Source organism: Schistocerca piceifrons, chromosome 2 (assembly GCF_021461385.2).
Source record: "Schistocerca piceifrons isolate TAMUIC-IGC-003096 chromosome 2, iqSchPice1.1, whole genome shotgun sequence".
NCBI lineage: Eukaryota > Metazoa > Arthropoda > Insecta > Orthoptera > Acrididae > Schistocerca > Schistocerca piceifrons.
In genome coordinates, this window is record NC_060139.1 from 242,767,633 (window position 1) to 242,778,160 (window position 10,528).

Genomic DNA, 10,528 nt, shown 5'->3' on the forward strand with positions numbered 1-10,528 from the left:
GATAGAGTACTCCACAAACTTGATCATGTCATGTCTCATAAAAATGTGGTTAATGCTCCATCGAGGGTTCCACTCTAAACGGCACCAAGCGTCTGGCCATTCGTTATCTGGTGGTGGGGAGAGCCTGCATCTGTTAGTGTCAGTTCTAAGTGGGATATAAGTTGCTCCTGCCTAGACTCATACGAGGGTTAGAACTTAAACAGTGGCAACTATTTATTCACAACCGATACAAAAGAGTTACATGATTGCACCTGTTACTGTCGCTCAAAGTAGTCACCAGCGTTGTGTAGAACCCGTTGCCAGCGATGTGGAAGGCGTAGTATACCGTTAGCAGAGCCTTTTCTGTTGAGGGTGCGAACAGAGCGGTCTGAAGTTACGGTGACTCTCGTGTACGAGTGTGATGGTGTTATCCTAACGCATTACGTTCCTCCACGGTAGACCGTCAGTGCACGGTATTACTGTTCGTTTTTGGAACATCACCTGCGACCAGCTTTGCGAAAGAAGCGGCGACACTTTCTGCGCAACCCACCCATGATTTTGCACGACAATGTGCGGGCGCATACAGCGCAAGCTGTGGCTGCTCTGTTCGGTCTATGGGACTGGGAAGTACTGTACCATCCACAATACTCCCCGGACTTAAGTTCTTGTGACTTTGATTTGATTCCGAAGATGAAAGAACCACTTCGTGGCATTCGGTTCAGAACTGTTCCAGAGATTCGACAGGCAGTAGACCGCTCCATTCGCACCATCAACAGAACAGGCTCTGCTAACGGTATACTACGTCTTCCTCACCGCTGGCAACGGGTTCTACACACCACTGGTGACTACTTTGAACAACAGTAACAGGTGCAAACATGTAAGAATTTTGTATCGGTTGTGAATAAATAGTTGCCACTATTTATGTTCCAACCTTTGCATAATCTGTGGTCGTTCTTTGTGACTGCCGGAAGAGAAAGCTTTTGATTATTTCTTAAATAAAAATTTAAAATAAACCGACGGGTTAAATGAATAACGCAGTTCACGCCAATGTGTATTGTGACCCACCATTTACTTTGGCAAATCTGATATAAAAACATGATGGCGCGTTATCTTTGCGTCCACTATGCTCCACGTTTACCAGAAGAAAAATGACATCTGTCCCCCACTTTTTTTCATGTGGCTGGAGAAGATGAGACAACGTCAGAAATTAAATCGGCGACTTAAGTGTGTAAGTGAAGGATACTTGACGAGAAAATATAAAGATAAAAACGCTACATAAAAGCACGAACCTTAACGGAAAGTGTTTTATCGCATCCGGGGGAGTTACATAGTACAATAGCTGTAAGAGAACAATGCATCATTAGGCTGGTGATAGAAAAGCAGGCGACTACAAATCTATGTAAAAATTAAACTAAACTCCTCCCGAACAGGCCATGAAGGCCCAACGGTACCGACAGGCCGCCGTGTCATCCTTAGCCCACAGGCGTCACTGGATGCGGATATGGAGGGGCATGTGGTCAGCACACAGTTCTCGCAGCCGTATGTCAATTTCCGAGACCGAAGCCACTACTTCTCAATCAAGTAGCTCCTCAGTTTGCCTCACAAGGGCTGAGTGCACCCTGCTTGCCAACAGCGCTCAGCAGAACGGATGGTCACCCATCCAAGTGCTAGCCCAGCCCGACAGCGCTTAACTTCGGTGATCTGACGGGAACCGGTGTTACCACTGCGGCAAGGCTGTCAGCACAAATCTATGTAGCCAACACAAATTCCTTTCTGTTAATACTGTTGAAGTTTGTCAATTGTGCTGAGTTGTTGATCGCATTGTCCGACGTTTCGGCCACTATTGCAAACGGCCTTCCTCAGGGCTTCGTGCTGAGCTACACTGCCGAGTGAGAGAGAGACCTTAGATAGCGGACAGCGCGCGAAAAGCGACTCACACAAGATAGCGGGGCACTGTGCTGGGGCACGCCGCTGCCCGGACCCGACAACGAATAAGCAGTGCTACGTCACAGCTAGCGTCCGTTTCTGATTCGCATGTTTCCGCCAGTGGCAAGAAGTAATCTCAACACCAATGAGATACGTCTTTACCCACCAATTACAAGGAATTATATAAAGACCAATAACGAACGCCTAACGCTTCTGCTATCCTCAAGCGCCCCATCAAATTACGTGTAGCAGCTTCCTCTGCTGCTATATAAGGTCTACAGTCTCTCTCATTCAACAATCTAGCTCAGTACAAAGCCCAGAGGATGATCGTTTGCAGTAGTGGCCGAAACGTCGGACAGTTTTATGTATTGACAATGCTGTCGACAGCGCAAGAGAATTTTGTTGAGTGCGACAGCGGGCGGAGAAGCCTACGCTTACACTATCGAACACTTTTTAAAATTTTTATTGAAGTTTTCACACGCTACTGCGTGCTCCTGGCACATATAGTGAGTCTAGGCTGTCAACTCAGCACCCAGTGTATCTTTTGTAGCAGCTAAAGTCTGTAGACGGACTCGAGAGTCCCTACACAGTGTACTCTCCACTGTCACATTATGCATCCTGGGGTGATAAAGATCATAACAAATCAAAGGTAAATTACAAACTGAGTGCAACTTTTGAGTGTCGTTAACTCGCGACAGTAAATAGCGCTGCCTGTTCGTTAAACCACTAATAAATTCATTTCCCGAGGGTTGCCACTCATGAAAATTTACGAAGTTCTAACGAGCAATTACTATTTAATAACAGCACAAGTTCTCATAACAGGAGGGAGGAAAGTAAAACTCATTAAATATTTTCGGTGGCTGAACTAGGACACTGAAAAATTTACAAGCGTTGAGAGCACACAAATATAAGACGGGATGGTGCGAACCGACATGGATCCTACACAGTTCGTGGTCCCAAACCGCAAGATCCTCTGCATTTTCTTTTTAACATCGCAAAGGGTGGAGCCCGTCCTCGCTCACAAAGACGTGGTGACCATCTCAGAAAATCTACTGTCTCCTCCATATTTGTTAATTACTGACAGAGGACTTCACGGAATGTGGGCCTGTGACGTTACCCGTACATCTACTGTTGGTAAGTCCGCCACTCGTACCTGAGTCGTCAGCCCGACAGAATGTCAATCCTAAGGGCGCGGGTTCGATTCCCGGCTTGGTCGGAGATTTTCTCCGCTCAGGGACTAGGTGTTGTGTTGTCCTAATCATCATCATTTCATCCCCAGCGACGCTCAAGTCTCCGAAGTGGCGTCAAATAGAAAGACTTGCACCCGGCGAACAGTCTACCCGACGGGAGGCCCTAATCATACGAGATTTATTTATTTTACTGTAGGTAGGATTACCCACCAACACGGTCGCATCGAGGAGATAGATGGTGGACGTATAACGAGCCAAGGGCAGTAGTTTCAAGGGCTGAGGGGAAAATGTGCCAACGCAAGCGCCAAGGGAAAAAAACTTCTGCGATTGTTTGGTCGGGTAGTAAGATCAGTAACGAATTGCTTGCTATCAGTGACAGAGCATGTGAAGATAGGGTGGCTGTTAGTTTTGGGTCTCGTGCAATGCCCGGTACTGTTGTCATAGCTTTGGTCGACATAAGAAGTGTTCGAGAAGGGGTACCGCTGGGCTGGGCACCTGCGAGGTATCCTGGGCCAACTGCAGTGTCTGGCCCTTTGACAGGCCAAGACTGTCATATAAGTGGTCGATTGGTCGTAAATCGATTACGGTATAAGGGCTTTAGCTAGGTTTGTTTGCTTTTAGTGTGCAGTTCCGCTTCCCTGCGTTGCCGATTGGTCGACTATTTTACACCTCGTGGTGCCCGTCAATTTTGTTGTGCCACAGGGGTTCGCCAGTATTTGTCATGTTTGTGCGTTCGTGTTATACATAGGCGGTTAATTGTGCCCAGGTAGTAGTGTTCCACTGCAGCCTCTGGTAGCCGCGAGCTGTACTTACGGTAATGACTAGTTGTTGCACTCCAAATTATATACCTTTACACAAACTGATCAAACATATCCAGACAGCTATTAGTGGACACTAACATGGGCTGTGTCCACTATTCGCCCTCATGACGGCTTGTAATCCACTGGTGATATTTTCACTGAGGTGTCTGAATGTCTGGGGAGAAATGGCAGTCCGTTATTCCTCAAGATCGGGAAACCGGAGAAGGAAGTTAGAAGCTGGGGTGTGGGGCGAAGCCGATGAACAAACTCACCCCAAAGATATTCCACTGTGCTCAGGTCAGGACCCAGGGGAGACCAGCCAGTTGTCAGGAATGTTATTGTCCACAAACCACTGCCTAATAGATCCTGCTTTATTTTTGGTTGGATTGTCTTGCTGATCGAGACTATGGTCTCAAGCGCAACCATGAAAAACATCCTCATGCCATTATACCACTTCCTCCTAACTTAAAAGCTCTTCAACAAATTTCTACGCCAAGCCAGGTGCTTCCTTCGCAGCTCTTCAACAATAAATAAATAAATAAATCCTTACATTACATACGATGGCAGGCAATTTTCTATGGGCGTTTGCCAAACCCAAACCTTTCCATCGGACTACCATAGGGTATAACGTGATTCATTGCTCCAAGTCACTCACTTAGCGTAAACCACTGTCCATCCCTCTCAAGAGGTACTCAACATTGACTACATGAATTTGTGGTTCATGTGGATCTGCGAGACCATTTTCCCCCAATCCTTTTTAACTAATTGTGCTAGGTGGTCTGCTGCTAGCATTTTGTAATTCAGGAGTGATTCCTTCTGCTGATTTCATACAATTTTCTACAACGACTCAAGGTAATGCTTCTCCGTCAGTACATGAGGCTTGCGTGGTCGTGGTTTAGCTGTGAATGTTGCATTGTATTTCCATTTTTCAGTCGCAGTACCAGCAGTCCTCTTGTACAGCTCTATAAGAGTTGAAAAGTACGTGACTTATTTGTTTCTCAGTCGACATCCAACGTCACTGAGTTCTCTTGTCTGATCCATTCTGCTGTTATTGATCCTCTGCTGACAACACAATACTCACCACTTGCATTTATACTAGGAGGTACGCTTCTCGTGATATTTGGTGATCCGTTCCACATCACATGGGTGTCCATATGCTTTTGACCAAATAATGTGCATAGGGCAAATAAAATTACATATGCAGATGAACATTTTCGAGCTGATTAAATGAACCATAGCAGGAGGCTGTACGTTGAATAATTCGTTCCTAACTAAAAAATGACTACTATAATATCGCAATTTCAGTATATAACCAGCAGGGCCAATAAAACTAGCACATCACCCTTATGTAAAGTTAGCTGCTATTTCCGCTGGTACAATCCGCTTTGTAGTACTCTCAACACAACTTCAATCACGGCCGATTTTGATATTCAGCACATTCGCCCTAGCAATAGCAATGCATTTTCAACAACGGGTATTACCAATTTGTGGAGGGGGATACTTATGCCCATCCTAGAAAAAAAAATTAATTCGTTAACTGTTGTTGACTCATATTAGCAACATAATTTTTAAACGGGTACTGGGATGTAACTACGCTCTAGAACCTTTTAGCACACACTTAGCAATATCAGTAAACTTTCAATAAAGCTTACAACTAAAGGGTGGTCGGCTACTTTATGAACTCCACAAAAAATTTTAAAAATTTATGTTTCATTATTATTGACATATTCACAACATACTTTTTAAAGAGATATTAATATGTACATATGGTCGTGAAGCTGGAAATACTGAATATGACTTTCATTGTGAAACGTTACATCTGCTACTACAACAGTTCCTTGGGCTATGTTTAACTTAAAGATTTGAAAGAAATACGGAATCTGGTATATGGTTACATTAGAAACGATGAATATTTTATGCAAAATTTTAGAATGTTAATTACCTGACTACATTACAATATTTTCAGAAGATGGGTACAAATTATCGCCTCAAACCCCCTTGGTACTGCAAAGGTTAATCGACCAGAATAAACGAAAATAGGGGCAAAAATGTACATTGATGTGGTCTCTGCCTCCTGTTTTCCAACACCGAAACTAACTTTATTGTGTGTTATTTCTCCTTGTCATTCCACAGCACCCTTAAACACAATAGTATGAGTCCCTTCATAGGGAGCATCGAAAGCTGTGACTCGAGAGAGAACTGTAGAAGCTAACCCCCTCGCTCTTACCCCCTTCTCCACCTGTTCTTCACACCATTTGGTGGCTTCTGTGAAGTTTGGAAAGACGTGTGAGATGAGGTACTGGCAAAAGTAAAACTGTGGAGACTGATCGTGAATTGTGCTTGGGTAGCTTAGTAGGTAGAGCAATCGCCCACGAAAGGCAAAGGAACTGGGTTCCAGTCCCGGTGAGATGCACGGTTTTCATCAGCCAGGAAGTTTCGTGTAAGTGTACACTCCCCTGCAGAGCGAAAATCCATCTGGAAACATTCCCCCAAGTCTGTCAGTCTAAGACAACACGTCCTTCAGTTCTTAAAATCAGTGTTTTATTTCAGCCGTGAACGAGAAAAACGGTGAATGTCGGCTCCAATGGCAGAAATAAAGCATTTTGCTCTGCATCACACTTCTTACATTTAGTTTCAAAACTTGATACGTTAGAGGTAGGGTCGCACACGTTCTATACAGGGTGTTACAAAAAGGTACGGCCAAACTTTCAGGAAACATTCCTCACACACAAATAAAGAAAAGATGTTATGTGGACATGTGTCCGGGAACGCTTAATTTCCATGTTAGAGCTCATTTTAGTTTCGTCAGTATGTGATCAAATTGTAAATTTTCACAATCAACATGTGTGGGCTGACGAGAATCTGCACGCAATTGTGCAATCACGTCATCAATACAGATTTTCTGTGAACGTTTGGGCAGGCATTGTTGGTGATGTCTTGATTTGGCCTCATGTTCTTCCACCTACGCTCAATGATTTCATACGGGATACTTTACCTGTGCTGCTAGAACATGTGCCTTTAGAAGTACGACACAACATGTGGTTCATGCACGATGGAGCTGCTGCACATTTCAGTCGAAGTGTTCGTACGCTTCTCAACAACAGATTCTGTGACCGATGAATTGGTAGAGGCGCACCAATTCCATGTCCTCCACGCTCTCCTGACCTCAACCCTCTTGACTTTCATTTATGAGGGCATTTGAATGCTCTTGTCTACGCAACCCCGGTACAAATGTAAAGACTGTTCGTGCTCGTATTGTGGACGGCTGTGATACAATACGCCATTCTCCAGGGCTGCATCAGCGCATCAGGGATTCCTTGCGACGGAGGGTGGATGCATGTATCCTCGCTAACGGAGGACATTTTTAACATTTCCCGTAACAAAGTGTTTGAAGTCACGCTGGCACGTTCTGTTGCTGTGTGTTTCCATTCCATGATTACTGTGATTTGAAGAGAAGTAATAAAATGAGCTCTAACATCGAAAGTAAGCGTTTCCGGACACATGTCCACGTAACATATTTTCTTTCTTTGTGTGTGAGGAATGTTTCCTGAAAGTTTGGCAGTACCTTTTTGTAATACCCTGTATACGTCTGTGATCTACACTCTAGAGCACGGATGGGCAACCGGCGGCCAGCGGACCGAATCCGGCCAGCGTTTGGTTTCAATCTGGCGCGCGCAAGAAGTTCGTGGGAGAGAGAGCGAGGCATTGCAGAATTTTGTTAGGAATTTCTTCAGACAGCTATTGTGAAACGTCGTAAGTAAATAAATAATGTTTACTATGCGTAAACAAATGTAAACACTTGATCACGTACAGTGAATGCACCCCCAAAACTATTTGTTTTGAAACATAATTTATTGACGTGGCGTTTCAATAAAGAGATGGCGGTGCGTTATCCCATATACATTAACGACAGGGACGCTGTAGCTCTGCCTTTATACGCTAAGAGCGCTGCTGTCGCATCATGTGACGAGTAGGCCCACGAGATATGTACGTGATACAGGCCCGCAGTGCATCAAAAGTTGCCCATGTCTGGTCTACAGTGTCTACACTACGTGCCGCCATCTTCCTCGGCGTGTGCTCCCAAAGAGCAGGACATTCGACGCTTAGATGGACGCACATGCGCTGGCAGCTCCACTCTAGGACTGTTGATATTTTTATAAGCATCGGGCCTTCGAAATTCGGTATTTAAAGATATATCACTATCAGACAGCTATACATCGATACATCGACTGAGAAATATCGACGCGACGGACTACAAAAATGTCGGCAGCTCATTGTAAATACACTGCCAGTTTTAGAGCTGTGTACTTAAGTAATGATTTATTAACAGATATTCTGTGTATCAAACAGCTAGCAGCCTCTTTATTCCCTTTAGAGCAAGAATAGAAAGGAAAACGATGCACGTTCAAGCTTGGCGATAACCAGTTTGCTAAAAATGGTAATAAAATTACCATTGTATGTAAGTGGCACAATAAAAGGTGTCTGATGGGTTCTTCATTCGATTTCGTCACATATTGGACTTGTCCAGAACACTTCACGCCGACTTCCCCATTTTTTCATTTCTGCAAACTCGCCGATTACGCCAGCATTTACAGTCACACGTACCTGCCCACCGCAAAGACCAATCTTGTCATTGAAGAAGAACTATGTAAATATTCATTCTTTTATTTGTATTTATTGTCGTTTCTCTTTTCTGTAAGTAGTATACGAAGTGAAATGAGTGTATGGCATCGTTGGCTGGGAGGCCCCATGCGGAAAAGTTCGGCCGTCATGTGCAAGTTTTATTTCAGCCGACGCCACACTCGGCCACTTTTGCGCCGGTGATAAGAGTGAAATGATGATGAGGACAACACAGCACCCACTCCCTGAGCGGAGAATATCTCCAACCCGGTCGGGAACTGAACTCGGGCCACTGGCATGGGAGGTGAGCTTGTTACCACCCAGCTAAGCAGGCGGACTGTAAATAGTATAATAACTTTCAAGCAGATTTATTTTCAAAGATGTATATAAGCTGTAGGAAGAGATAACGTTGAAAAAGAGTGAACCACTTCACCTTCAGCTTTTTTTCTCGACGAAGAGCCGTCTTTCATTATCTGTCAGTCCTATTGTAAAGACGTATGAGAATGTGACTTGTGCAAAATGCTGAATAATTACCATATAAAAACGTATCGACACTGTTTTTCATTGACAGTCCAACAATTCCACAACCTTGGAACCCCGTGAAATTATTTCTTGGAAATGTTCTTTCCAAAATTTCATAAAAGATTGGACGCCGGTCTTCGACATGACGCTTCATATTAACTGAGGTACGTGAATGCACTTATCTACTTCCTTTTGTGGCCACCATATTTAATTTTGTTCTTAGGTCATGGTAAGCCGCGACCAGGAATGTGTAACTATTTCCCTTTCACAAAGTCGAATCCAGTCTATATCTTTAAAGATAAAATAATTGTACTTTTCTCCCAACTTTTCTTTATACAGGCCACAAGGGCAGGCCGTGCGTGTAAAGACGTATGAGAATGTGACGTGAGCAAAATGCTGAATAATTACCATATAAAAACGTATCAACACTGATTTTCATTGACGGTCCAGCAATTCCACAACCTTGGAATCGCGAGTTTCACATAGTGACACGTAACTAACAAGTATAAATATTTGAGAAACATAGGATCATTTTTTTATTTTTGGTCTCATTTCATCGCGAATGTACGTCGTCTCTTATTCTTATAGCCAGTTCGATGCCGTATTTTAGTAACTTTTGTACCATATCTTAATCTCACCGCCACTTAACGGCGGAATTTATTACTCGGTTTGTAGGAAAGCTTTCTGTTCCCAAATTGCCGCGCCGATTGGCCGAAATGTACAACAATAATCATTAGTAGAAGCAAATGAAAAACTTAAAAATAGCGACCGAATGCGATAACCATTGTTATTGCAGAATTCATAAATAACTATTCAACTGAAGTATTTAAGTAATTTTTATTCAACCATTGTTATGGCTATAATAAATTTGTTCTTGTTGCATGTTACGCCAACCGTGTGCATTACGAGGAAATCACTGACTACTCCTGCGTACGCAAACCAAATTTAAAAGGAATTTAAACTGAGAAAATTTTGAAAAAGGGAATTTTATTTAACTTTTACCAACCAAAAGAGCTGTCCGACGCAGGAGAGATCGTAAGTTAAGGATAACAGCACTATTACGCTTCTATTGTGAGTAAATGTGGGCTAGTTTTTCATTTTTCCGACACCCACTGCGTAGAACGCATTAATTTTTCCGAATTTCTTGATATGAATTTGCGTAAAATTTAGTAGTTTTATTACACGAGGATATATTATAAGACGGTGGATCATCTTCATTTACTGCGCGCGTAGAAATCACTTACCAGTCTTCTGTTTCACGAGAAACAGATTTTACTACATTGAATTTGACTAACGAGCGCGACGTCATCTGTGATTTGTTTATATGTAGTACGAGCTGCAATAGTAGTGAAGTTCAGCTGCACGCTGATTTACGGCTATATACAGCTATGGCGAAATTAAGATCACAAACCAAAACGATGGATAATTCATCCCATGAGAAATCAATTTCTCAATCTATGCCCAACACAGAAGTAGAAAACTTTGCAGATA

General features: G+C 43.3%; 1 pseudogene; it reads right to left on the reverse strand.

Annotated features, from left to right (window-relative positions):
* Positions 1-1,603: 1,603 nt before the first annotated feature.
* On the reverse strand, positions 1,604-1,721 carry LOC124778847 (annotated as a pseudogene).
* Positions 1,722-10,528: the final 8,807 nt, after the last annotated feature.